The following is a 24,762-nucleotide window of genomic DNA, read 5'->3' on the forward strand; positions in this document are numbered from 1 at the left end:
CAGTGGTTGGCATTAGCTTTCCCCTTGACCTGACCTAAACTCCATCACTTTTCCTCGTCTAAACAAACCCTGAGCATCTCAGTTATACTGTTCCCCCATTTCAAAGCAATTGTTAGTCATCAGGTTCCCCCTTCAGGAACAAATTGTTTCATTCTCAGTTGCTCTGACGTTGCTGCAGGTTGGGCTGGAGAGCAGATATTTTTACTACCATTTTCCTTACTTAAAATATATTGAACTATAACAAAGATCAGGAACAGGGCAGGGATAGGAAAAATGTCATTTCACCCTCTGTAACAACAGAAGAAGATAGGGTAAGTCAGAGGGATTCCCTTATTCCCCATCACTATCCCAACCCCCATGTTGTTCAATTGGTTAGGTCAATATTTTTTCAAAAGGGCTGGGAAGAGGATTCCCTGGTAAATGACTTGGAACTAAGCAAAATACCCATGCATCTGGCTCCCAAAGCAGTTGTGACCCAGGCCCTGCAGGAGATAGCTCCTGAAGATAGCTCCTTCCTAATCAGATACATGTTGCCTATTATTTGGGAAATGCAATCCCTAGCTAGGTGGGGATGGGAAAAATGGAAGTGACGTTTCTGTTCCGCTCACCCCTGGGAGGAGATACAAATGTGTAGAAAATGAAATCCGTGTTGAATGTGATCGAGTGCAGAAAGACACCTATTGTTAATAGATACCTGACATTTGGTGTCTTACAGGGATTGTAAACCGCACCTGAATTTAGTCCCTAATTTAAATCTATGCCACCAGATTAAAGAAATAAAGGGGCATTTTGGGGGAATTATATCTCACTATCGCAACTGGTATGTTGTGCGGTTGGTGAAGAATTCTATGGCAGAGAAGTGTAAAATTACTCCAAGGAAGGTCAAAGATTTGACAAGAACTCAGGTAGAAATTGCAGGTATGAGTGGTTGATTTTCACCCCAGTGATGGACGCTATGGTGACCTGTGGCCCAGGTAAACTATTTTTAGAACGCTGCTCCCTAGTTAAGTGGCATTGATCACACTCCTAAAGGATGCCGTGATTAAACTGGGAACAACTGTCTTTTTCACCTGATTCCTTCAGGGCCGTTCCATGCCTATGGGTCCCAATTTGGCTTCCTTGTTGGACAAGAAGCACTTCCGTGCTGAGAAAATGATGGTAGCCAATGAGGGAATGTATCAGATTCCAAGTTCAGACTGCAGGATACATGAATGCTGAGTCCAGTCTGTGGTTTGGTCTCTTAGTTTTGCTCTTGAATCTAACACATTTGTATCACTTCTCCACCTCCTGCTACTTTGAAAGATGAGAAAATGTGAAAATAGAGCACAGGTGGTTTTTCTCATGATGCAGCCTTCCCACGTAGTGAGAGACCCCTTCCACCCACACTTCTGGGAGACAACCCTGGGAGACATGAACTCACAGAAATGGAAGGCTCCTAGGTTATTGTAGAATGTGACTTCACACAAAGCTCACTGGGTGGAAATGGGAATTAAGAGAAAACTGCCCAAAAGGTTTATATTTTGTAATCTTTGAATAAATTGTTACCAGCGACAGTGAAATTAAACATGACATTAATTAGTGTAAGAGGCTGATTCTGTGATAACTTTTCAGTGTTACAATATGATTCACGTTTTCTTCTCGTTCTCTCCCTGCCCCCTCCTACTGTATCGGAAATGGTGGCTAATCCTGAAATTAAAACCTCACTCCAAAGGAATCAGAGTGGGGGAATATGTGAGAGAAATAGCATGTACGAGAATAGAGACCCAGTCTGGACTGTGATTATTTCTATTTCAAATGGAATTCATTTTGATAAATTTTAAAATAAATCTGCTGTTAAGAGGAAAATTACTTGAAACGAGATGTGTAACCTTTTACCCATCCCCTACAGTGCTGATGTGTTTTTGTTTGTTTGTTTGTTTGTTTGTCTCTCCTCCGGTGGTTGATTTTTTAATAAAAGAATGGTTTTGGTTTGAAAGCCATCTTCGTTCCATTAACTGAAAGCAAACAGAACCCTGCAAAGCAATGGGCGATTTTCTTAAACCGTCACAGTGCATCGTCTCCACCAATCACAATCCCCCCTACCATTACAAGCACTGCACTCCTGTGCATAGCAAAAAATATTCGTGGCTTTCAGCTTCAAATTGCTGCTTCAAGGCATCCCTGATCCTTATGGCCCCGCGCTCCGCCCCTCTAATAGCCCTGGTCTCTGGCTCTTCAAATTCACCCTCCAGGTGCTGAGCCTCAGTGGTCCAGCCCTGAGTGAAGCTTTCACCCTTCCCTTCACAAATAAATGGCCAAAAGCACACTCAACAGTCATTCTGCACTTGCTCAGCCTGTTGTAGAACCGCTCCTTGCTGCTGTCAAGGTGCCCCATGTATGGCTTCATAAGCCACGGCATTAAGGGGTAGACAGGGTCTCTTAGAATCACAGTGGACATTTTGATTTCCCTACGGTGATCTTCTGCTCCAGGAAGAAAGTCTCTGCTTCCAGCTTCCTGAACAGGCCAGTGTTCCGAAAGATGAATGCGTCATGCACCTTACCGGGTCAGCCTGCATTAATGGCTGTGAAATGCCCACGGTGATCCACAAATGCCTGGAGAACCATAGAGAAGTACCCCTTCTGGTAAATGTACTCCGTGACTAGGTGGTCCGGTGCCAGAATTGGAATAGGTGTGTCATCTATCCCCCTCCGCAGTTAGGGAAGCCCATTTGTGCGAAGCCATCCACAATGTCGCGCACGTTGCCCAGAGTCACAGTCTTTTGGAGCAGGATGCAATTAATAGCCCTGCACACTTTTGTCAACACATGTCCAGCGGTCGACTTTCCCACCTCAAACTGATCAGCAACCGATTGGTAGCAGTCGGAGAGCAATTGCCACGCACTTCTCCAATAACAGGGCAGCTCTCATTCGCGTGTCCTTGTGCTGCAGGGTTGGGGCGAGCTCCTCACAGAGTCCCATGAATGTGGCTTTCCCCATCCAAAAGCAGCCACTGCTCGTCATCCCAGATTTGCATGATGATGTGATCCCACCAGACAGTGCTTGTTTCCTGAGCCCAAAAGCGGCGTTCCACTGTGGTCAGCACCTCTGTGAATGCCACAAGCAGTCTCGTGTCACAGCTAGTACGTGGGGTGAGATCAATGTCGAACTCCTCTTGCCTTTGTAGTTGAAGGAGTAACTCCACTGTCACTCGTGATGTGTCAGTAGGAGGGAGCAGCATATTGGTCAACGGCGTGGGATCCATTCCTGCTGCCCGAAGAGGCAGAGCGCGCAGTACACCAACCATTGAAAGATGGCGCCAGATGTGGACGGAAGCACAGGGATTCCTGGGATGTGAAGCAAGGCATCACAGGGCATTGGGACAAGTCCCGGGATGCCCCGTGACCCCCTCCACCTTCCCACAACTCTTAGCGGCAGAAGAGGAAGAGATGCTCAGTGGGACAGCTGCCCAGAGTGCACCGCTCCGAATACCGCAGCAAGTGCCGCAAGTGTGAACACACTATTGTGCAGGCAGCTGACAGTGTGAACACACAACAGCGGTTTCCCTTCAGCGCTCTCTGAGCAGCACTGTAACTCCTGGTGCTGTAACTCTGCCAGTGTAGACAGAGCCTCAGAGAGACAGGCTGCCAGGATCCCAGGACTGATCCCCTCTGGGGAATGAAGCACAACGTCGACAGGCTATGCAGCCTTCACTCGTCTCCCTGTACCTGTAAACCCTGCTAGCCCAACGTGCTGGACCATCTACGCCAGCACCTGGTTCCTCAACTGCAGGTACAGTTCCTGCTCCAGGGGAATCCAAAGGCCGAGAGGTGCAGAGATCCAACCCCTTATAACCTTAGAAACGTTTTGTTCCTTTTTCTATTTTTTGTCCTTGTTTCTTTTTTGAACTTGGATGATTGCATCCGATGAAGTGAGCTGTAGCTCACGAAAGCTTATGCTCAAATAAATTGGTTAGTCTCTAAGGTGCCACAAGTCCTCCTTTTCTTTTTGTGGATACAGACTAACACGGCTGCTACTCTGAAACCCACCTAGAGCAGGGGCAGTTGTCGTGATATGATCTAGCTGAATGATAAAAGGATTAGAAAACACAACTTGTAGGGATAGACTAAAGGAGCTCAATCTATTTAGCTTAAGCCAGAGAAGGTTAAGGGGTGACTTGATCCCAATTTATAAATATCTAAGTGGGGAACAATTATTCAATACTGGGCTACTCAATGTAGCAGAGAAAGGTTTAATTTAATCCAATGGCTGGAAGTTGAAGCGAGACCAATTCAAACTGGAAATAAGGTGTATATTTTAAACCATGAGAGTAACTCATCGTTGGGACAACTTACCAAGGGTCATGGTCAATTCTCTATCACTGACCATTCTTAAATTGAGATTGCATGTTTTGCTAAAAGATCTGCTCAAAGAGTTATTCTGGGGATGTTCAATGGCCAGTGTTATACAGGAGGTCAGACTACATTATTATAACTGTCTCTTCTGGTCTTGGAACCTAGGATGCAAACTGCTTAAGTCTCTTAGCCCTTGTCTACACTGGGGGGGGAGGGGGGAGCGATCTAAGTTACGCAACTTCAGCTACGTGAATAACATAGCTGAAGTCGATGTACTTAGATTGACTTACCGTGGTGTCATCACCACGGTGAATTGCCTGCTGCCACTCCCCCGCCGATTCTGTCTGCACCTCTCGTGGCGCTGGAGTACGGGAGTTGACGGGAGAGCGCTCGGGGGTCGATTTATTGCGTCTAGATGAGATGCGATAAATCAATCCCCGCTGGATCGATCGCTGCCCGCCAATCCGGAGGGTAGTGAAGACATACCCTTAGTCTCTCATGAGAAGAGCGCTCATATCAAGACTTCAGATCAAGCTTTTGGTACCAAGCTATAGACAGAGGGACCACAAAGCAGAAATGAATAGTAAGTGTCCTTAGTGCTCATACTGATGTGCCCAGACAAAGTGTGAAAGAATAGTTGCAAATGTTTTTGATCCATGGGCAATAATGAACTAATTGACAACCTGAAAAATGTTAAATACATGTCACTGTCGGAGCACTGAATCACAGATATGTGAAATTCCTTCCTCTCTTTGTTCGCATTTCAAGGCTTATGAAGGCAGTTTGTGTCTTCAAATTAAACCTGTGTATTTTGTCAAACTTAAAGAGGAAACATCAGAATTTATTGCAGCTGAGATAATAAAGGTTCTGAATAAGTATGGAAGCAGATAATACAAACACAAACTTTGGTGGTCGATACAGACATGGAAGAGAACATTTGCACACCAAAGTAAAGATGAGCTTAAAAAGGGAAGTGATAGGCCTTGGATGTCCTGTTCACATCATGCACTAGTATACTGAATTACAGGGGATACTATCCTGGTAGACACTGAGAGCATTCTAATTAACAATTTTGGATATTTTCATATATTCACTGTTTGAAAAGACTGCAAAGTTTTTGAGTATGTGGGACAAGAATATCAGAATATACTAGGATACATATCTGTTGGAAGATTATTACAACAAAATGTAATATGGCCTGAAAATTTTTAGTATGCATAGAGGACAACGTTCTGATTCATAAAGCTGAGGAAACAACCAGGGGATTATCCATTTTGGATCTGGTTTTGACTAACAGGGATAAATTAGTAGGGAATGTGAGGGTGATGGGGAACTTGGGAGAGAAGTGATCATGATCTGATAGAATTCAGGATCCTGTGGAAAGGACGACATGAGAACAGCAAAGCAAGAGCACTGGTCTTCAGACAGTTGGATTTCAACCAACTCAGAGAAATAGTAGGCAAAGTCATCTGCAAATGTGATCAGTATGCTCTGTTCCTACATCCAGGTAATTAATGAAGATGTTAAACAACATCAGACCAAGAAGAGGAGGTTCGACTAGATGACTTTTGTGGTCCCTTCTAACCCTATGATTCTATCTTTCTATGACCACCTCTGCTCACATTTTACTCTGTCTTTCTAGAGAACGCACAAGACCTCCATCGGTAATCTAATTAACACATTGTTAAGGGAAAGGCTTCTCTGCAGAGGAGCATTGGAAAAAAGTCAAACCAGGAGCCTGGAGTTGATGAAAAGGCTGCTGTGACGGGCATTGGCAAGGCGGTTGCTTGGGCTGCAATTGCTGCAACACAAAAGCCTGCGCCGCACGTCCTTGGGATTCGCTGGGTGTGTCTGTGCACAGAGACCCTGATAGTGCAATCTCTGTAGGTCTTGCAGGAAATGGAGAGTTCCTCTCCTTTCACCTTCCCTTTAATTGTCATAGATGAAAAATGGAGCAGTTAGAAGAAAAGTCCCAGAGAGCGGCAATGTGGCTAATCTGGCCAAGGCCCTGTTAGTATATAGGCCTGTTTGTTAGCCTGCGATAGAATTTTGGGTTTGATTTTTGATACTCTTATATCCTTGCTAATATGTGTGAACAAAGAACAAAGAAACTGTATGTTGCTTCTGCCCAGCCAGATGGGTTTGTTAGTATAATGGAAAAGTGAAGGGATAGAGTTAAAGGTATGGTGAGAGTGTAACATGTGAGCACACGCTGGAAGGCTGCCTGGCTCCTCTCTCAAGCCAAGGTAAAGCAACCAGTTGGGAGGGCCAAGGAGGGAGATGGGGGGAGACATAAGACACACTAAAAGCCAAAGAACAGCCTGGCCTTGATCAGTATACAACCTCACTTCTTACCCTCCCATGGGATAGAAAAGAGATGGTACCAAGCTCCCAAAACAGAACATGACCATAAATTGTAAGGGGTAGGACCAGGGGCATGCACTGCAGGTATATTTGGGCCTCCTAAGAAAGAGGAAGGGGAAACAGGGACATGGATAAAGGCTCTCTGATGTCAGACCTGGGAACAGAACACTGGGAAACAGACTCTCCTGGCATGTGGACTATGCATATTCTTGCTTGAAACTAACCCCAATAAACATTGCATTGCCTTCACTTCTGACTGTTGGTCTCCTGATTTCTGCCTGTGTGACAAGAACCAGGGCAGGGGGTGAAGGGAAACCTCTAACAGACACCAGCTGAGTAAAGAGAAGATTCAGGATCCAGCACCCAGTGGTGCCTGGCTGAATGTGGTCTCCTCTCCCCACAGCTTGGAGATCATTTGAGGAAATGGAGAAGACTGCCTTTGTCTAGCTGTACGTTGCTTGCAAAAGAAACAGGTCTTTTTGGTGACAAGTGTTGAAAGGAGGCATCAGACAAATGTGGAGACAAGAAAAATGTCCCCATAACTGAACTTGCATTTGTGGATGTTGAAGCCACAACACAGAGTTCTAAACACTGTATGACCATGGCTGGTGTCAGAAGAGTCTCTACCAAAGCATTTTCCACCAGCACAGGCCTCTCTTTGCACAGAACTCCCGGTAGCTTGATGCCTGCAGGCAATGGAGAACTCTATTTTGGCATCTCTTTGTCTCTTTTGTGGTGAACATCTGCAGTGGCTGTTAAAAGGCCCCTAGATAGTGATCTTTGGGAACAGCTGGCTGAAGAGCCTTCCTACGAAACCAGGAGATCCTGGCTAGACCTGCCAGTTCATAGAATCATAGAATATCAGGGTTGGAAGGGACCTCAGGAGGTCATCTAGTCCAACCCCCTGCTCAAAGCAGGACCGATCCCCAATTTTTGCCCCAGATCCCTAAATGGCCCCCTCAAGGATTGAACTCACAACCCTGGGTTTAGCAGGCCAATGCTCAAACCACTGAGCTCTCCCTCCCCCCATATCCTCCCCAGTTCTTCTTTGCTGAACCTAGTGTGTCTGTTGGCTCCTATTTTGTATCTCTTTTCATAAAAAGAAAAGACCTGTCAGCGCAATCCTTCCTTGCAGCTAAGTCTTGGTGTAATGGGGCATGTCTCTCCACTGAGACACCTCCTGCTGGCGATCCTGGGAATTATATGGACTACTCCAGCAAGTTTTCTCCTGATTGGCTCTCCCAATAAGTCCCTTCCTGATTGGCTGGATTCTGCACAGGCTTTCCAAGGCTGCCTTAACCTTTCTCCTGCCTGTGTGGGGCAGCCGCCCCACCACACTTGAAAAGTGGCAAATGAGAAGTCTGGAGCTGATGGAAAGGTTACCAGGACTCAGAATTGAGCCAAGGTTCCTGTGACGGTCTCCCACCGTATTCTTGCAAGCAAGTTAAAGAAGTATGGGCTGGATGAATGCACTACAAGGTGGGTAGAAAACTGGCTAGATTGTCGGGCTCAACGGGTAGTGATCAATGGCCCCATGTCTAGTTGGCAGCCGGTATCTAGCGGAGTGCCCCAAGGGTCGGTCCTGGGGCCGGTTTTGTTCAATATCTTCATTAATGATCTGGAGGATGGTGTGGATTGCACCCTCAGTAAGTTTGCAGATGACACTAAACTGGGAGGAGAGGTAGATACGCTGGAGGGTAGGGATAGGATACAGAGGGCCCTAGACAAATTAGAGGATTGGGCCAAAAGAAATCTGAGGAGGTTCAACAAGGACAAGTGCAGAGTCCTGCACTTAGGATGGAAGAATCCCAGGCACCGCTACAGACTAGAGACCGAATGGCTCAGCAGCATTTCTGCAGAAAAAGACCTAGGGATTACAGTGGACATGAAGCTGGATATGAGTCAACAGTGTGCCCTTGTTGCCAAGAACGCTAATGGCATTTTGGTATGTATAAGTAGGAGCATTGCCAGCAGATCAAGGGATGTGATCGTTCCCCTCTATTTGACACTGGTGAGGCCACATCTGGAGTACTGTGTCCAGTTTTGGGTCCCACACTAGAAGAAGGATGTGGAAAAATTGGGAAGAGTCCAGCAGAGGGCAACAAAAATGATTAGGGGACTGGAACACATGAGTTATGAGGAGAGGCTGAGGGAGCTGGGATTGTTTAGCCTGCAGAAGAGAAGAATGAGGGGGGATTTGATAGCTGCTTTCAACTACCTGAAAGGGGGTTCCAAAGAGGATGGATCTAGACTGTTCTCAGTGGTAGTAGATGACAGAACAAGGAGTAATGGTCTCAAGTTGCAGTGGGAGAGGTCTAGGTTGGATATTAGGAAAAGCTTTTTCACTAGGAAGGTGGTGAAGCACTGGAATGGGTTTCCAAGGGAGGTAGTGGAATCTCCTTCCTTAGAAATTTTTAAGGTCAGGCTTGACAAAGCCCTGGCTGGGATGATTTAGTTGGGGATTGTTCCTGTTTTGAGCAGGGGGTTGGACGAGATGACCTCCTGAGATCCCTTCCAACCCTGATATTCTATGATTCTATGAAGTGGAACAGTTGAAAGCACCTTCTTGAGGTAGGCACCATGGCTTAGCTGGCTAAAGCACCTGTTTAGTAAACGGGAGATCCTGGGTTCAACTCCCAGTGGTGCCTTGTTGTGTGGCTTTTGGTCTCCTCTGCTCATGTTTTCCTATGCCTTCCTGGGAAACAGAAGAGACCTCCCTTGGCAATCCAAGTAATAGCTTGCCAAGGAAAAGGCTTCTTTAGAGAAAAGCGTTGGAAAGAATCAAATCACAACCCCGGAGTTGATAAAAAGGCTGCCGTGATGGGCATTGGCAAGGGGGTTGCTTCAACTGCAATTGCTGCAACACAAGAGTCTGTGCCGCACGTCCTTGTGATTCGCTGGGGATGTCTGCGCACTGTTAGGATATAGATATTCAGGCCTGTCTGTAAAGGCCTGTACTTTAAGAATTTGCATTTATGTTTATTATTTAGCTAGTTCTAGAGGTATAAAAGAAAGAATCAAAATCGTGGTCTGCCGGTGTAAGGGCCTTCTCTTACTGTGACAGTCTGAGGCCCTGTTCTTAGGCTAAGGCCTTTGGCTAAGCAGCAGAGGCAGCCCTAAGCTGGGAAGCGACCGGTCACATCCTCACATTCCAAACTAGTCACACTGAAAGAAGGTGCTATTGGGCTGTTAGGAACACAATCCTGTCCTGATAATGCCTATCACCTCCAGAAAAAGGGAAGTGCCTAGAAGATGTAAAAGGAAACTTAGTTTGATAGCATCCTGTCTGGCAAGAACTCACTTATCAATAGTTGGGGTGTGAAATCCTCATTTCTGTGTTTGTTCTATCACTGTAGTCCCCATTTCCCTCCTGTTTGTCTGTATCATCTCTGTCTGGTTCTCGAGTAGCAGCCGTGTTAGTCTGTATCCATAAAAAGAACAGGAGGACTTGTGGCACCTTAGAGACTAAGAAATTTATTAGAGCATAAGCTTTCGTGAGCGCCAGCTCACTCATTGGATGCATTCAATGGAAAATACAGTGGGGAGATTTATATACACAGAGAACATGAAACAATGGGTGTCACCATACACACTATAACCAGAGTGATCAGGAAAGGTGAGTGATTATCAGCGATTACCAGCAGGAGAGCTAAACATATTTGGACAGAATGACGGATTTCAGCAGATCATGCTATGTATGAAATATCACAACCATATATGAATGATGAATATGTGGGCTACAGGGGGCTATTTTGAGGTATATCATGTCACAAAAGCCTCTAGAGACTGGCGTTTGGGAAGAGCTGGCTGAAGAGCCTTCCTAGTAACTGTGAGATCCTGGCTTGGCCTGTCAGTTTTTTCTTGCTGAACAAAACTTATCTGTTGGGCTCCCTTTTTTGTATATCTTTATCATAAACAGAAAAGAAGTTCTTGGCCAATCCTTGAAAGTCCTTGTTCAAGACACAGAGAGCCTCTGAATGGGGGCAGGGAGTAGGGGTGCGGGAGGAGGTCGGGGGGGGGTGCTTACCTCGGGCGGCGCAGCTCCCAAACTGACCAGCACACATTCCCCCTGGCGGTGGCTCTTAGGTGGGGAGATGTGGGGGGCAGCTGTGGAGTTTGCACTCAGGCAGGGGCTGTGTGCGGAGATGTCCTCCCCCCAGGGGCCACAGGGACATGCCGGCCACTTCCAGGAATGGTGTGGCATGGAGAGAGGGGGGCAAAGGCGGCAGGGCATATAGCAGCTGGCATATATCCATTCATCACTTGCGGGGAGGCAGTGGGTCTCCGTGGGCTGTCTGGGGCAGGGGCAGTGCTAGAAGTGGCTTGGGCCACCCCTTTGCTTCCTTTCTCTGGACTTCTGGCTCATCTTGCTGGCTGTAGGGATTTTAGGGTGCAGCAGCTCAGGGAGAACCTCAGCGGCCACCTCCCCCACATGCAGAGTAACGGCTTGACCTGCTGGCCAGCTAACTAAGTCACCAGGCCACCAGCTTGCCCCATTGGACCCAACTTGTTGATCTGGTGGCCAGAATTATTTGCAGTCAGGATTTTCCCCCAACAATATCCCACAGGGGTTGAGGGTCATCTCCAGCACAGGCCACAGAGGAAGGCTTAATGCTCGAGCTGCAGCACGTGCTGGGCAGTCTTAAGGCTGGGCTCCCCAAGGCAGGAGAGAAGCAGAAGACTTGGACCCCAGAAAAGCAGCCTGGAGCTTCCTGGATCCCATTCACTCGCAGCCAGCGCCCTGCCCCCACTCTCAAGTCATCATTGGTGCCCCCAAGTTGGCCAGAAAGGAGCAGCGGTTCTCACTGGAACAAGTTCTCACTGGAACAAGGGGGGGAGGGATAGCTCAGTGGTTTGAGCATTGCCCTGCTAAACCCAGGGTTGTGAGTTCAATCCTTGAGGGAGCCATTTATGGATCTGGGGCAAAAATTGGGGCTTGGCCCTGCTTTAAGCAGGGTTTGGACTTAGATGACCTCCTGAGGTCCCTTCCAACCCTGATATTCTATGATTCTAAGTCCACCCATGGCTCACAGGCCACTCCCAAGACCATCACAGCACATCATCTTGGCCAGAAGGGAACCCACTTGGACTCACCATTTCTTCTTTTCCTTCCATCCACAATCCCGCTTCTTCTCCTGGGAGGCAAGTAGCCATCCCTGGGCTGCCAAGAGGCAGGCACAGGATTCTACCTGCCAGCAGCCAACCGCACTATGATGGGTTCGGCCCTCGGAAGGGCAGGCCGGGGCTTCCTGGATCCCAGTTGCTCACAGCCAGCCCTGCCTCCAAAGCCATCAATCATGCCCCTGGGTCAGCCACAAAGGACTAGTGGCTCTCACTGCCCCACATGTGGCTGGGAGCCTCTCAAGCCCATCACCACACCCCCAGCTTGGCCAGAAAAGAGTGCTGGCCCCTGCCCACTCGGACTCAGCTTTGCTTGTCTTCCTTTCACCCAGAATCGCCCTTCATCTGCTGGACTGCAAGTAGCCAACCCTGGGAAACCAGGAGGCAGGCACAGGATTCTACCTCCCAGCAGCCAACTGCACCTCCCCAGGCTTTGGCAGAACGAATGGTGACGCTCTACTAACCCCACTTAGCCGCTTAGCTTCTGCCCTGCCTTCCTCAGCATGACTTTCCTCTTTTGCCCCATTCCTGTCTCATTTCCTCCTTTGGCAAGTCACACAAGGGAGGCCAGCAGGACGAGCCAGCCTCCTTAGGCCAACCTCCAAGGGCAGAGGAGGTGAAGCCACAAGGCGACTGGCCTAGATCCTCCAACTTTCCCCAGCTGATTCAAAGATGCTTTCTCAGCTCATTTCACCACCCTCTGTCCTGCGGGGGTTGGGGTTATCCCAGGGACAGGCCAGTGGCAGAAGGAGGAATGCCTTGCTGGACAGCTAGAGGAGCTGGGAAAAGTACGCTATCATGTTTCTGCCTGGTTTTGAACCGGGGGCCTTTTGCATGTTAAGCAAACGTGATAACCACTACACTACAGAAACTCCATCATAATGCTCTGCCCTGCCCCTCAAATTCCATCCACTTGGGTGGTGCTCGCTCTGGCATACCCCGATGGGAGAACCTGGAGAAAGTGGTGGCAGCCCTTCGATAGGTCAGCTGGTAGAGCAAAGGACTGGAGCCAGCACTCAGGAAGTCATCCTTACGTTGCTCTTGTGACTTCAGCTTGAAGGAGAGCTTCTTTTTCTTTCCCTTGCTGAGAAAGAACAAGAGAAGAAAGAAAGCTCAGGTGGGCCAACTTGGTGCACAAGCCCACGCTGTCTTTTCCTGCTGCAGAGCCTGAAATGAGGGACTCATGGCAGATAAAGGCACCGCTGCACTTCCAGAAAACAGCCCTCTCCTGCACAAAGACGGATGAAAAAGCATGCCACAGCCTGGGATTGAACCAGGAACCTCTAGACTTTCAGTTTAACCCTCTCCACACTGACCTGCTTGGCTTGTTTTTGGCGTTCTGTGTCTCACCTTGAAGCTCAGGCTCATTAAAACATATCTCCAATTGATGGCCAACGCAAGAGTGTCATCACGTGCTATTTTATCACTTGAAAATGCCATTGGCCAGTGTTTGGCTCTCTCTGTGCTGCGCTTCAGTTCATGAGGGGAAAGGCGAGAAAAGAGACCATTGAACTAAAGGCCTACGGTTAACAGTCTAACGCTGTCTCTTAGTGTAACACTATTTAAGACTGGTCCACCCTGTGTTGGTGACCGTTCGATTTCTAGATGTTAGTACATTTCAGTTACTGTTAAAGTTTAAAAGTTTCTATTTGCTGAAAGGAAATGAATTTTTTATTTGCTTCTATAAGGGATGAATAAATACAGATTTACAGATCCTAGCATGCAAATTTATCAACTTATATGACAGAGAAAATCATGCATCCAAATTGTGCATCAAAATAACAAAATGAGCTACAAATGCAATAAAAATAAGGTATTCAGTGGTTTAACATGGGGGGGGGGCACCGAAGATGCTTCTCGCCTGGGGTGCCATTTGGTCTAGGGGAGGCCCTGTCAGGGAGAGCAGGAGTTAGTTTCCCATGCCTATTTTCAGGCTGTAATCTGTGGGCACCCTGCTCTGTGGGAGGGATCCCGGTAGCCCAGACTCAGGGCTGGAACAGGCCCCTGATTTAGGGGGTGGCTGCATGGTTTACAGTGCTCTGATGTCTCAGAAAATCTGTCTCTCTCGAAGCCTCAGATCTGCGTCCCCAGAAGGCTCCTGCACCGCCTCCTCTCCCTTCACATTCTGTAGAAAGGACCAGTATCAAGGGTTAGGGGTGAGCTATAGGGCACTACCTGGGTGGCTCTTTCTCTTTACTTAGCCGTGTGCTGTAGCTCAGAGAACTCTTTTAGATGTCTTCCCTCCCACAACCTGGGAAAGGGGAAGGATTATCAGGTTCTAGCTTGATTTGAATGAGGATCACTGGACCCTAGAACCATTCACTGCCCTTTCCTAGAGAAACCTGTGATACACAGAACGGGGCTGAGATAAATGCTTACTGGAGTCAAGAATTGCTCCCCTGGAATACCAGCAGCATTGCGCAGCTGGAAATCTCACAAAAGGAGCTGCAGTATTGGTGGTTGTTGTGGAAAATTAACCACGCATTGTGTTTGGATCAGAACAAGCCTGAGGCCAGGCCCACTTTATTACAAGCATATGCAGGGAGAGTCAGCCACAGTGTAGCTGCTCTCCTGAAGGGAGGAAATACAGAAGCTTATATAGCTGAAAACCACAATTAGTCAAGCACACTTCCACATTAGTATTTTTCCCCAAAAAAAGAAAACTTAACAGTACTTTACATTATTAAGAATATAGTGAAGGCAAGCTTTTCCTGTTATTGACAGGTAATCCTATTATGGTTAACAGCCTAACACTAGCTGTTGTGGTTACATTTCTCAAGATGAGCTATTGCAAATTTCCTTACAATGGAAAGTTTCCATGCCCTCCACTTTTGCTCTCTGGTCATGTACACACTTTAGCTTGACCAAAGTCTCAGGCCTACTGTAGTGGGGTGGCTACCCCACTCCTATCCTAGATGGGGCTTCAGCAGGCCAGGGAGGTGGTGCAGGTGGGCGGCCAATCAGAGAAGGCCTGCTAGGGAGCCAATCAGAGGCTGGGTTAGAGACAGCCAATCAGAGCCAGACTCAGCCATATATAAAGGCTGCCCAGGAAGGGTGTGGGTAGTCTCTCCCTGATGGTCAAGGGAGGAGGACTGGTGCCTCTGCTGGAAGGTAGCAGCTTGGACAGAGCAGAGCTGGGTGCTTTGACCAAGGAAAACCCCAGGCAGGTGCATAGGGCTGAAGGGGAAGTGGCAGTGGCCCAGGGACAATAGCAGGGCAAGGGGAGAGAAGGAGGGCAGAGAGACTGCTGCTAGAGGGTCCCTGGGTTGGGATCCAGAGTAGTGGGTGGGCCTGGCCCCTTCCCCTTGTGCTACATTGGGCTGAAGAGGAGTGTGGCCTGATCCAGGCTGTGGCTGGGCCCTTCAATAAGGGGCTAGACTTAGAGGCTGTAGCTGGCCACTACAACAGGTGCAGATCGTGGACTGCTGATAACACCAAACCCCCAGAAATGGGTGAGACTGGAGCAGTGGGTGCTGCTGGAGGGCAGTGTCCTGAAGAGGATGCTGCTGAGCTGGGAGCAATGAGGGTCCCCAGAGCAGATGAGGGGCAAGGCACCATGTGAAAAAGGTGCTCTGTGACTGGACAGAACTAATTCCCAGAGCAACCAGTGGGTGGCGCCAGCATTGGTGAGTCCTAACTCCATCACACCTACTTAAAGTTTTCTCCTACAATCACCCCACTTTGGTGCCTACTCAGCACCACCTTGGTCTGAACTTCCATATTCATGAGCCTGTTAATTTTCTCTTTTTCTTCCTGTTCTTCTGCCCAAACTGTATCATACATCTCATTTACAATCATCAGTGCCACCTGCTTTCTTGAACCGACGTTGGCAGATTTTTGTTTTGGCCTATGCAGTTATAAATGCAATTACATAATCCTATGCTAAACAGCAGTAAAAGCAATAACATTCCCACTGTGATTTGATATGGTTGGTATCGTTGTATAGTCTTAGTCACAAAACACAATACACCAGTCTTGGTACACAAAGTAGATATTCTATAGGCAATATAAAAGGCATTCTTTTTGGTTTGTGAATTTTTCACTTTCACATTCATGTGAATTTGTCCCTGTAATTTGGAAACTTTCTGAACCTCCAATAGGAGTGGAAGGAAATTTTTGAATCAGTCAGGTACTAAAGTAGTCCAGTTAAAGGGCATCTGGAACCTAAGGGCTAATTGTAGAATTTTATCTGCAGGCCAATAAATGATATGATTGGCTGTGGTGAGATTAAAATGTACATCATTCAAGGTAGTGGCCTCAACATGCACACAGCTTTATTAGCTTGGAAAAGTAGGTGTCCTGTCAGGGTAGTCCTGTGTCCCATAACCTCCCAGCAAATGTTGTCATGAACAGTGACAGCCTCTTCTGGTTTTAGTTTACATACACACTGAAATTGAGGGGGTTCTAATGGCCAGAGTGTCCATTGGCTTCCAATCCCTACCCAAATGTCAGGCATTATTCCAGGAGCACTGACTACAAATCGGTTGGGCATACCAGGTAGTCTAAGTTCCCAAATGTCTCGGTGAATTATCCAATCCTACATGCATCCTTCCCACGGACCCGGCAGGATTCGGTAGGTGGGAGCCCATATCCTTCTGACTGGCCCAGATGCTTGGAAAGAGCACTGCAAACATCTGCATTCAGAAAACTTCCAAGTATGTCTTCATGGCCACAGATTTGATGGAACTCCTGAGGGCAGTAGGCCACGCCTGATGTTCAAGATCTTTCTGAATAGCCATCAGCTGGTCATTCAGAAAATCCTGAACCTTTGAACAAGCCAGATCCCACTACAATGCCTTTCCAGCCTCGGTGATCTCCAGTACCATCTCTGTTAATAGCGTTTGGGTCATTGAACTAAGGGCGGAGATAACATGTAATTCACTAATACCGGCCTGAACCTGGGCTAGCTGTGCTCCAGTAATAAGGCCTGTGGCTTTTTCCAACTGTCCCAATTTTTCCTCATGTTGCTGACCTTTATGGATATTCCAGATTGCAGCCACACTATTTGCACCATCCCACAGGTGTCCAGCCAAGTCCCTTTTCTTTCTAGCAGAAACCCAGGTCTGTTGCTGTGCTAACCTAATGGCAGCTCCTTTCGAACAATTAGGATATATAGAGGTAATCAGAAAACTAGATAAGGCCAGTGTAAATTTTATAGTCCCTAGTGTAGCATTAATTACAGTCTATCAAAACTCCAACGCTTCTCTCTTTGATGAAGTATTATACCACATTTGATGGCTGAACAACCTCATACTTTTGAGAGGCCTTAGCATCAATAGCATAGGACGGGGTGTATTGCAATATGGTACAGTTTAAATTATTAGTTATTGGGATATTTTCAGTACAGGTAACTTTTTTAGCAGCAGAACAAACTCTTTGGGTATTTGTTTGATTTTTTACCAGTTGGGTGACCAAATAACAATAAGGGCCTTTTTTATTTATCATGCTAAAAACTCCGGGAATGGCCATCATATCTGTCCCACTATGGGCCCCATCAATTTCAGTTTCTGACTTTTGGGGCTCAGTTGCAGTGATATCCTATATTTCTATTTCCACCAACCATCTGTTCTCCACTCAATCATTCGCTCGTATCCATGGACCTGAACCTTAAAAAATTTCTCCAAGCAAAATTTCCATAAATCACTTAAATGTGAAGGTTTTGGCCATTGGGCTTCATTAGAATATACAGTATCATCTATATTTGGGTAGGTTGTGGGGGTGGTGGCAAAAGAGGGGAAGGTGAGGTTAATGGAGGAAGGGATGGTGGGGGTGATGGTTGTGGTAGCAAGGTGATTTGATATTCATTGTCTGGAAGCTAATTAGGGAGAGGAGTACATGGTGAAGCCACTTGTCCAAAAACACAGGGTGCAGCCTGTGGAATAAACCCCAATACCCAATTAATACTACATTCCCAAGCATGGGTCCCACAAGTTCCTCCCTGCCAATGTACAATATTCCGCCTTTTGTACCAGGGTAAATTCTTAATGTCTTTGATAGTCAGGAATGCTTGTACCTTGGCTCTAGCAGAGCGGATGTTCCTCTTCCTCCCTTGGAACGTCCATGGTTTAACATCATACAAGGGAGAGGTTACTGGCACTTTATTCTGTCCTTCAAAGGGGGTTTTCATTGATGAATTGCTGGTGGCCTTGTGCATCCAAAAGAGCATAACAGCATCATGAAAATTCAGCAATAGCATAGTTATACACATGAACCACATAGAGGGCATGAGCCACTTTCTCACTATGGCTATAGGGTTGGCCATGGCAGTTGGGTGCCAGTGGATGCTAGTCTCTCCACTGAACTTTAAAGGCAATTATTCTGGCCTTGTGTTTTCCTGTGTCCCCTTCACCAGCAGGCCCAAGGCATCAGCTGGCTGTGAAGGTGGATCACGGGAGGTTTATCTTCTTTTTCTGAGGTTGTATCTAGGCTCCTCTCCAGGGTCTGGAGAGGCGTCACTGGTGCTGTTATTCTGGTTACTCCCTAGGGCTGGATCTGGCTGTTGGAAGTCCACGGCGTCTGGGTCCAAAGGCGGTCTTGCCTTTTTTCAGTGGGAGGCATGGACCCAACACATGACTTATGAGGAGAGGCTGAGGGAACTGGGATTGTTTAGTCTGCAGAAGAGAAGAATGAGGGGGATCTGATAGCTGCTTTCAACTACCTCAAAGGGGGTTCCAAAGAGGATGGATCTAGACTTCTCCGTGGGAGCTGATGACAGAACAAGGAGTAATGGTCTCAAGTTGCAGTGGGGGAGGTTTAGGTTGGATATTAAGAAAAACTTTTTCACTAGGAGGGTGATGAAACACTGGAATGCCTTACCTAGGGAGGTGGTGGAATCTCCTTCCTTAGAAGTTTTTAAGGTCAGGCTTGACAAAGCTCTGGCTGGGATGATTTAGTTGGGGATTGGTCCTGCTTTAAGCAGGGGATTGGACTAGATGACCTCCTGAAGTCGCTTCCTTCCAACCCTGATTCTATGATTCTAAGTGACAAGTCCTTTGCACTTGACCACTGTGTGGATAGTCAGCAGGATCTGGTAGGGACCTCTCCACCAAGGCTCCAGGGAAGTCTTTCTCTGGTACTCCTTGCCACCAGCTACAGCCTGGAGATTGGGTCTACCTTAAGGTGTATCAGCTGGTTCAGGCAGGGCACTTTTCACCTGTGAGTGAATAGACCTAATGCAACAAATCAGCATCTGACAGTATGTCATAACAGTATCATTGTTGAGTTGCAAATCCAATTGATAAGGGGATGGGGGAGGGGATACTGACATTCTCATAGGCCTGGCGTAAGGATTTCATGTGGGGACAGGCCATGTTTACGTAAGGGTGTGCTTCTCATGTATCGGGGTTGGACTAGATAACCTCCTGAGGTCCCTTCCAACCCTGATATCTATGATACATGAGGGTGAGGGGCAGGGCATCCGGCCACTTGAGGCTGGTTTCAGCACAGATCTTAGAGATTTTGTTCTTCAATTCCCCATTTTTGCACTCGACCACCCCCGCGCTCTGGGGGTGATGGGCACAATGCAAGTGTTGGGTAATGTTAAGGGCCTTCCAAATCTACTGCATAATTTGGCCTGTAAAATGGGTACCTCAATCGCTGTTAATAGAAAGGGGCAGACCAAACCGGGGGATAAAGTCTTTTAACCACTGTGATGGAATTGGCCTTGGCACTAAGACAAACAAACCAGATGAGACAAACAAAATATCTGGACACATGGGGGAAGCAGCCAGAATCAAGTTGCTGAAGCGCCCAAAAAAAAAAGCAGCCGGAGCAGAGTTCCCAAAGCAAAAAAAAACCCCAAAAACCAGAGCGGCCAAAGCCGCAATATCAGGACAAATGGCCCCCCGACTGTGCATCGGTCGGGACGCAGGACAAAGAACTAAAAATCAGGACAGTCCTGATTTTATCAGGACGTCTGGTCACCCTACTTGGCACAAGGGTAGGCCTCTATCCATCCAGAGTATGTACAAACAAGGACATATTCATAAGAACAACATTTTGGCATATTGATAAAATCAATCTGAATATTCACAAAGGGCCCCCACGGAGTGGGGTGCACGGCTGATTTTTGTCCGTACTGGCCTGCTGCTATTGTGGGCTAGGCAGATAGGACAGGAACTGCAGTACTGATGTGCCATGATGGAAAAGTTTGGGGCATACCAGTATTGCAGTGCTGATGTTATCATCCCCTCCATTTGCTGATGTGTGCAGTGCCATGGGACATGCGAGCAAGATAAGGGAGCAAAGCGTTGGGTGCCACTAAGCGGCCATCTGGGGAATGCCACAAGGCATCAGGATGTAAAGAACATCCATCCAGCCTCCACCTGCCCTTCTCATGCTCTGGGGTCAACTCTTGCATAAGAGCTAAATCTTGAAGGGAGTCAGGCATGGAGGGGGACTGCGTAATAAGGAAAACAAAGTCAAATGGAGCCGGTGACCCGGAAAGGGCTGCCTGTTTGGCAGTAGCATCTGCCAAATCATTTCCTCTGGTAACCTCATCATAAGGGTTCTGGTGGACAACACATTTTACAATGTTGATGGCAGAAGGAAGTTGAAGGGCAGAGAGAAGAGCATCAACAAAAGGCCCATTACTAAACCTCACCCCCCCCGATGTGAGAAATCCACAGTGTTTCCATAGCTGCCCGTAGTCATGAACTACCCCGAAGGCATAACGGGAGTCTGTGTAGATAGTAACAGATTTGTCCTTGGCCAAGGTACAGGTATGGGCAAGGGAGACAAGTTCTACAACTTGGGCTGAGTGTGTTCCCGGGAGGGAGTGGGACTCAACAGGCTCATGTTGGGAACAAACGGCATAGCCAGCCACGAGCTGGCCAGCAGAATTTCTAAGACAAGACCCATCTACATAGACTAGTAGATCAGGATTGTAGAGTGGGGTGTCTTTCAGGTTGATTCTAGGGGTGGAGAGTTCTGTTGATACGGTTAAACAGTAATAAGGCTCTCCATCAGCCGCAGGGGGAAGTAGGGAGGCGGGGTTGAGAACAGAGCAGAGGGTAAGAGTTACATCTGAGGCATTTAAAAGCAGCATTCCCTACTTAGTCAGTCTGGAGTTAGAGAGATGCTGGGTTGCATTTTTCAGAAGGAGGGCAGTCACAGCAAGCAGAACTGCAACACATAGGGTGGATCCCAAGACGAGGGTAGCAGAAGCCTCCACAAGGCTGGCGGCCGCTGCTACTGCCCGTAGGCATGGAGGGAGTCCAGCCGCCACAGGGTCCAAAGGTGAGCTATAATATGCAATGGGGCATTGCTTATCTCCATGAGTTTGAGTAAGGACCCCCAAGGCTATTCCCTCCTCATGGCAGAAGAGAGTAAAAGGTTTCTGATAGTCTGGTAAGCCCAAGCCTGGGGATCTGGTAAGGGCTTCTTTAATCTGCATGAAGGCTGCTTCGGCCTCAGAGGAACATGGAAGGGGCTTTTGGACCTTGTCAAGGGTTAGGTCTTGCAGGGGCTTGACAATAACTGCACACCCGAGGATCCATTGTCAGTAGTACCCAGCCATGCCTAAAAAGCCACTCCTTTGCTTTTTAGTGGTTGGCCTAGGGACCTGGAGAATGGCCTGTCCTCGTGAAGAGGACAAGTGCCTCCCTCCAGCTGAAATATCCTGTCCCAAATAACGAACCCTTGGCAGACGGCCATAGTTTAGACTTGGAAACTTTGTGTCCCTTCTGGGCTAGTGCTTGCAGGAGCACAAGGGAATCCATTTTAGAGGCTTCAAGTGAAGACAATGCTAGAATCAGGTCATCTACATACTGGACCAGGGTGGACCCCACTGGGAATTCGGTGTCATCCAGATCCTTGTTAGGAATTGGGGAAAACAAGGTGGGCGACTTGGTATAACCCTGGGGTAACCTGTTCCGAGTATACTGGAGCCCTTGGTCGGTAAAGGCAAACAGATACTGGCTATCTTTATGAACAGGGATAGAGAAAAAGGCCGAGCCGAGGTCAACAACAGTGAAATAGATGGCGGATGGGGGAATGCAGGCGATTGCAGGATTCAAAGCCCTGAGTGCTGGCCCTTACACCATGGGACCAGACCTTGGGTTTTTCTGACTTCTGGCCTGAAAGAGCCTGGGTGGACAATTTTTTGCCTCCCTTGCTCAAGGCCTCTCCGGCCTTTCTGGCCAGCCCTACATTTGCTCAACAAGTCGGCACACAGTGGCTTGCTGTAGACCCAGAGGCCTTTCTTCCTTCAGACTGTGAGGCCAGTGGGCGTGTGAGGAAGTTGCCCCTTCAGGCCCAGGCAGTAAATGGCCTTTACTAGGAAAGGCCAAGTCCTGAAAAGAAGAAAAAGTAATGTCAAGGAGGGTACTGAAGAGCTGCTTTTTGAAGTTTTTGGGGGATATCACAAGAAGGAAATGATGCCCCCTATGTCTGACTAGGGGCTTGAACCCTGGACCCTCAGATTAGAAGTCTGATACTCTACCAACTGAACTAGCCAGCCTCATATAAAGAAGAGGCAAGTTTGGTGCAGAAGAGAAACTTTTCAAGAAAAAGAAGACAGGAAACAATACTGAACCTGCCTACTCTCACTCTCTTAGCGGCCCTAGTCCCAGCCTGCTCCTTTGTCTGGTGCCATGAGATCTTCTTTTTTTAGTTAAATATTGGCTCCAGAAGAAAACAGTTATACAAAGCAAAACAAAATCAGACAGAAATGCCATTGAAAATACAAAAAAAAAAAAAAGAGAATGCAATCCCCATCACATTATGGGATCCAGGGCCAGATTAACTTTTTGTGGTCCCTGCACCAAACATATTTGTGGGACCCCCTGTGGAATGAAGGGGAAAGAGCACAGTGGGGCATGGTGGTGAAGGATTGGTCCCAAGCTGGAGTGAGGCAGGGGCAAGATGAGCACAGTGGGGTATGGGGGGAGTATTAGGCAGGGGCCGGGTCAAAAGCACAGTGGGGTTGGAGCTACGGTTCCTCCCTGGAGCAAGGGAGGGGCTGGGGGTAAACTGCAAGCACAGCAGGGCTGCGTAGGGGATAAACAGGATCCCCCCTGCCTCTGCCTACATGGAGTGGTACCTACCTTCTCCCTGGTTCTAGCACATTCTCCATCTCTCTTTCTGCACTGAGCTGGGGCTGGGGGTGCACAGGGCTGGGAGGGAGTTAGGGTGAGGGAGGGGGCTCAGGGTCTGGGAGGGAGGTTGGGGTGGAGCACTTACCTGGGGCAGCTCCCATTTTGTGCAAGGGGTGCAGGTGGGAATGTGGGGGGGGTGTGCAGGAGCTCCCATTTTGTGCTCAGGGTAGGGGTGGGTATGTGGGGCGGGGTGCAGGAGTCAGGGCATGGGGTGTGGTGGGGCTGGGGGTGTGTTAGGGGTCTGCAAGAGTCAGGGCATGGGTCGTGGAGGGATGGGTATGTGTGGGGGGTGCAGGAGTCGGGACTGGGGGCATGGGGGGTGCAGGAGTCAGGGCAGAGGGCTGGGAGCACCCCCACAACCCCAGCCCACACCCCTAGCCCTCTGCCCTGAGTGGCTCACGGCCCTGATTCCACTGCCTTCTCCAAGAACCCCCCCCATCTGCCTCCTCCCCCAGCGGTGAGTGCACTGTGGCTCCACTCCTCCCCCTCCCTCGTGTTGGCAGACAGCTGTTTGGCAGCAGGGAGAGGAAGGGGGTGGGGAGGGGCGGGAAGACGGCACTCTAGGGGAAGAGGCCGGGGAGGAGCTTGGCTGCCGGTGGAGCTTGCCCGGCTGCAGCAGGAGCCCCAGGAGCTGGCAAGCACCAAGCTTCTGCCCCTGCAGGAGAGAGCCGGGGCCAGGTCCCTTTGGAGCATGGACCTGGCGCCATGGTAAATCCGGTACGGATGGTATCTGGGCCAATCCTGCATTGAGAGCACCCACTAATGTCCCTCTGTGCTTACGAGAAACCTGGAGGAACGGATACCATAGCCTGAACACGGAACACAACTGCTCCCGCTTGTCGCAGTAAAACCCTTTCCCTGCCCTCAATCAGAGACCAGCTGGACAGAATCAAGGCCCATCCAGGTCCCAGAGCCCAGCCCACACCCGCCTCCACTCTGCTGCTGACTCAGGGTGTTTTTCCACCACGGCCAGCCGTTTAAGGGCCACGGAAACCCGGTTAGCCACTGCTCGGAGAACTGCCTTCGTCGCTCAAGATGCTCCTCACGGCCGCTGTGCCAAATGGGGTACAATGCTGTGGCATCAATGAGCTACAGTGTGTCCAGTCATCCGAAGAGTCAGTTTCTTTCTTTGTGGTTGCTCTTCCATTCCCCTCAGGCCTGCCCTGCCCTCCAGCTCAGCCTCCTGCTGAAAACTGAAAAACACAATAGTAGAGCCGTAAAAGGCTTCAATGCCCACCATGCCCAATCCCCACATCTCGGTACTTAAAGAGTGTGATGAAGTGGGACTGTTCTTAATGTTTCCTCTGAATAGTGTGCGGGTGCCTCAGTTTCCCCTATGCAGTTCTTAAGTATCTAGGGGGTGGGATAAGGGTGTGTGATCCTTGCAGAGCCCTAGAGGGCAGGTGTGTGCAGGGGTCTGGACACGGACAATGGCTGACACCCTGTTTCCTGGCAACTGATGGCCTGGGCCCTTCCCCCTGCAAGGTGAGAGCTAAAGGGTTGGAGAACAAAGGAATCCAGTGATCTCCTGGGCCCAGGAAAGGGACAAAGCCCAGATGAGGAGGGGCTGGAGAGAGTTGCAGTTTGGGTCTGGCTGAGGACATGGAGTGAAGTGCAGACGTGGTTGTCTGGCTCACTGCCCCCCAAAATGGACCCAGCTGAGGGGTCCTGTTCTCTGTACCTACAAGCTGGTTTAGACCATGTTCCTGTCGTCTAATAAACCTTCTGTGTTACTAGCTGGCTGAGAGTCATGTCTGCCTACGGAGTTGGGGGGCAGGACCCTCTGGCTTCCCCAAGACCCTGCCTGGGTGGACTCGCTGTGGGAAGCGCACAGAGGGGCAGAGGATGCT

General features: G+C 48.6%; 1 protein-coding gene and 3 non-coding genes across 7 annotated transcripts in view; 2 read left to right on the forward strand and 2 right to left on the reverse strand.

The window, feature by feature from the left end:
- Positions 1 to 24,762, forward strand: part of LOC140904199 (uncharacterized) — a 302,914-nt gene that overhangs the window by 169,458 nt on the left and 108,694 nt on the right. The gene's annotated exons all lie outside the window — the stretch shown is intronic.
- On the forward strand, positions 9,270 to 9,343 carry TRNAT-AGU (transfer RNA threonine (anticodon AGU)). The gene has a single exon. It is a non-coding gene; the product is annotated as a tRNA-Thr (tRNA).
- TRNAV-AAC (transfer RNA valine (anticodon AAC)) lies at positions 12,616 to 12,688 on the reverse strand. Its single transcript has one exon. It is a non-coding gene; the product is annotated as a tRNA-Val (tRNA).
- Positions 22,203 to 22,275, reverse strand: TRNAR-UCU (transfer RNA arginine (anticodon UCU)). Its single transcript has one exon. It is a non-coding gene; the product is annotated as a tRNA-Arg (tRNA).

This window comes from Lepidochelys kempii, chromosome 28 (assembly GCF_965140265.1).
Source record: "Lepidochelys kempii isolate rLepKem1 chromosome 28, rLepKem1.hap2, whole genome shotgun sequence".
NCBI classification, from domain to species: domain Eukaryota; kingdom Metazoa; phylum Chordata; order Testudines; family Cheloniidae; genus Lepidochelys; species Lepidochelys kempii.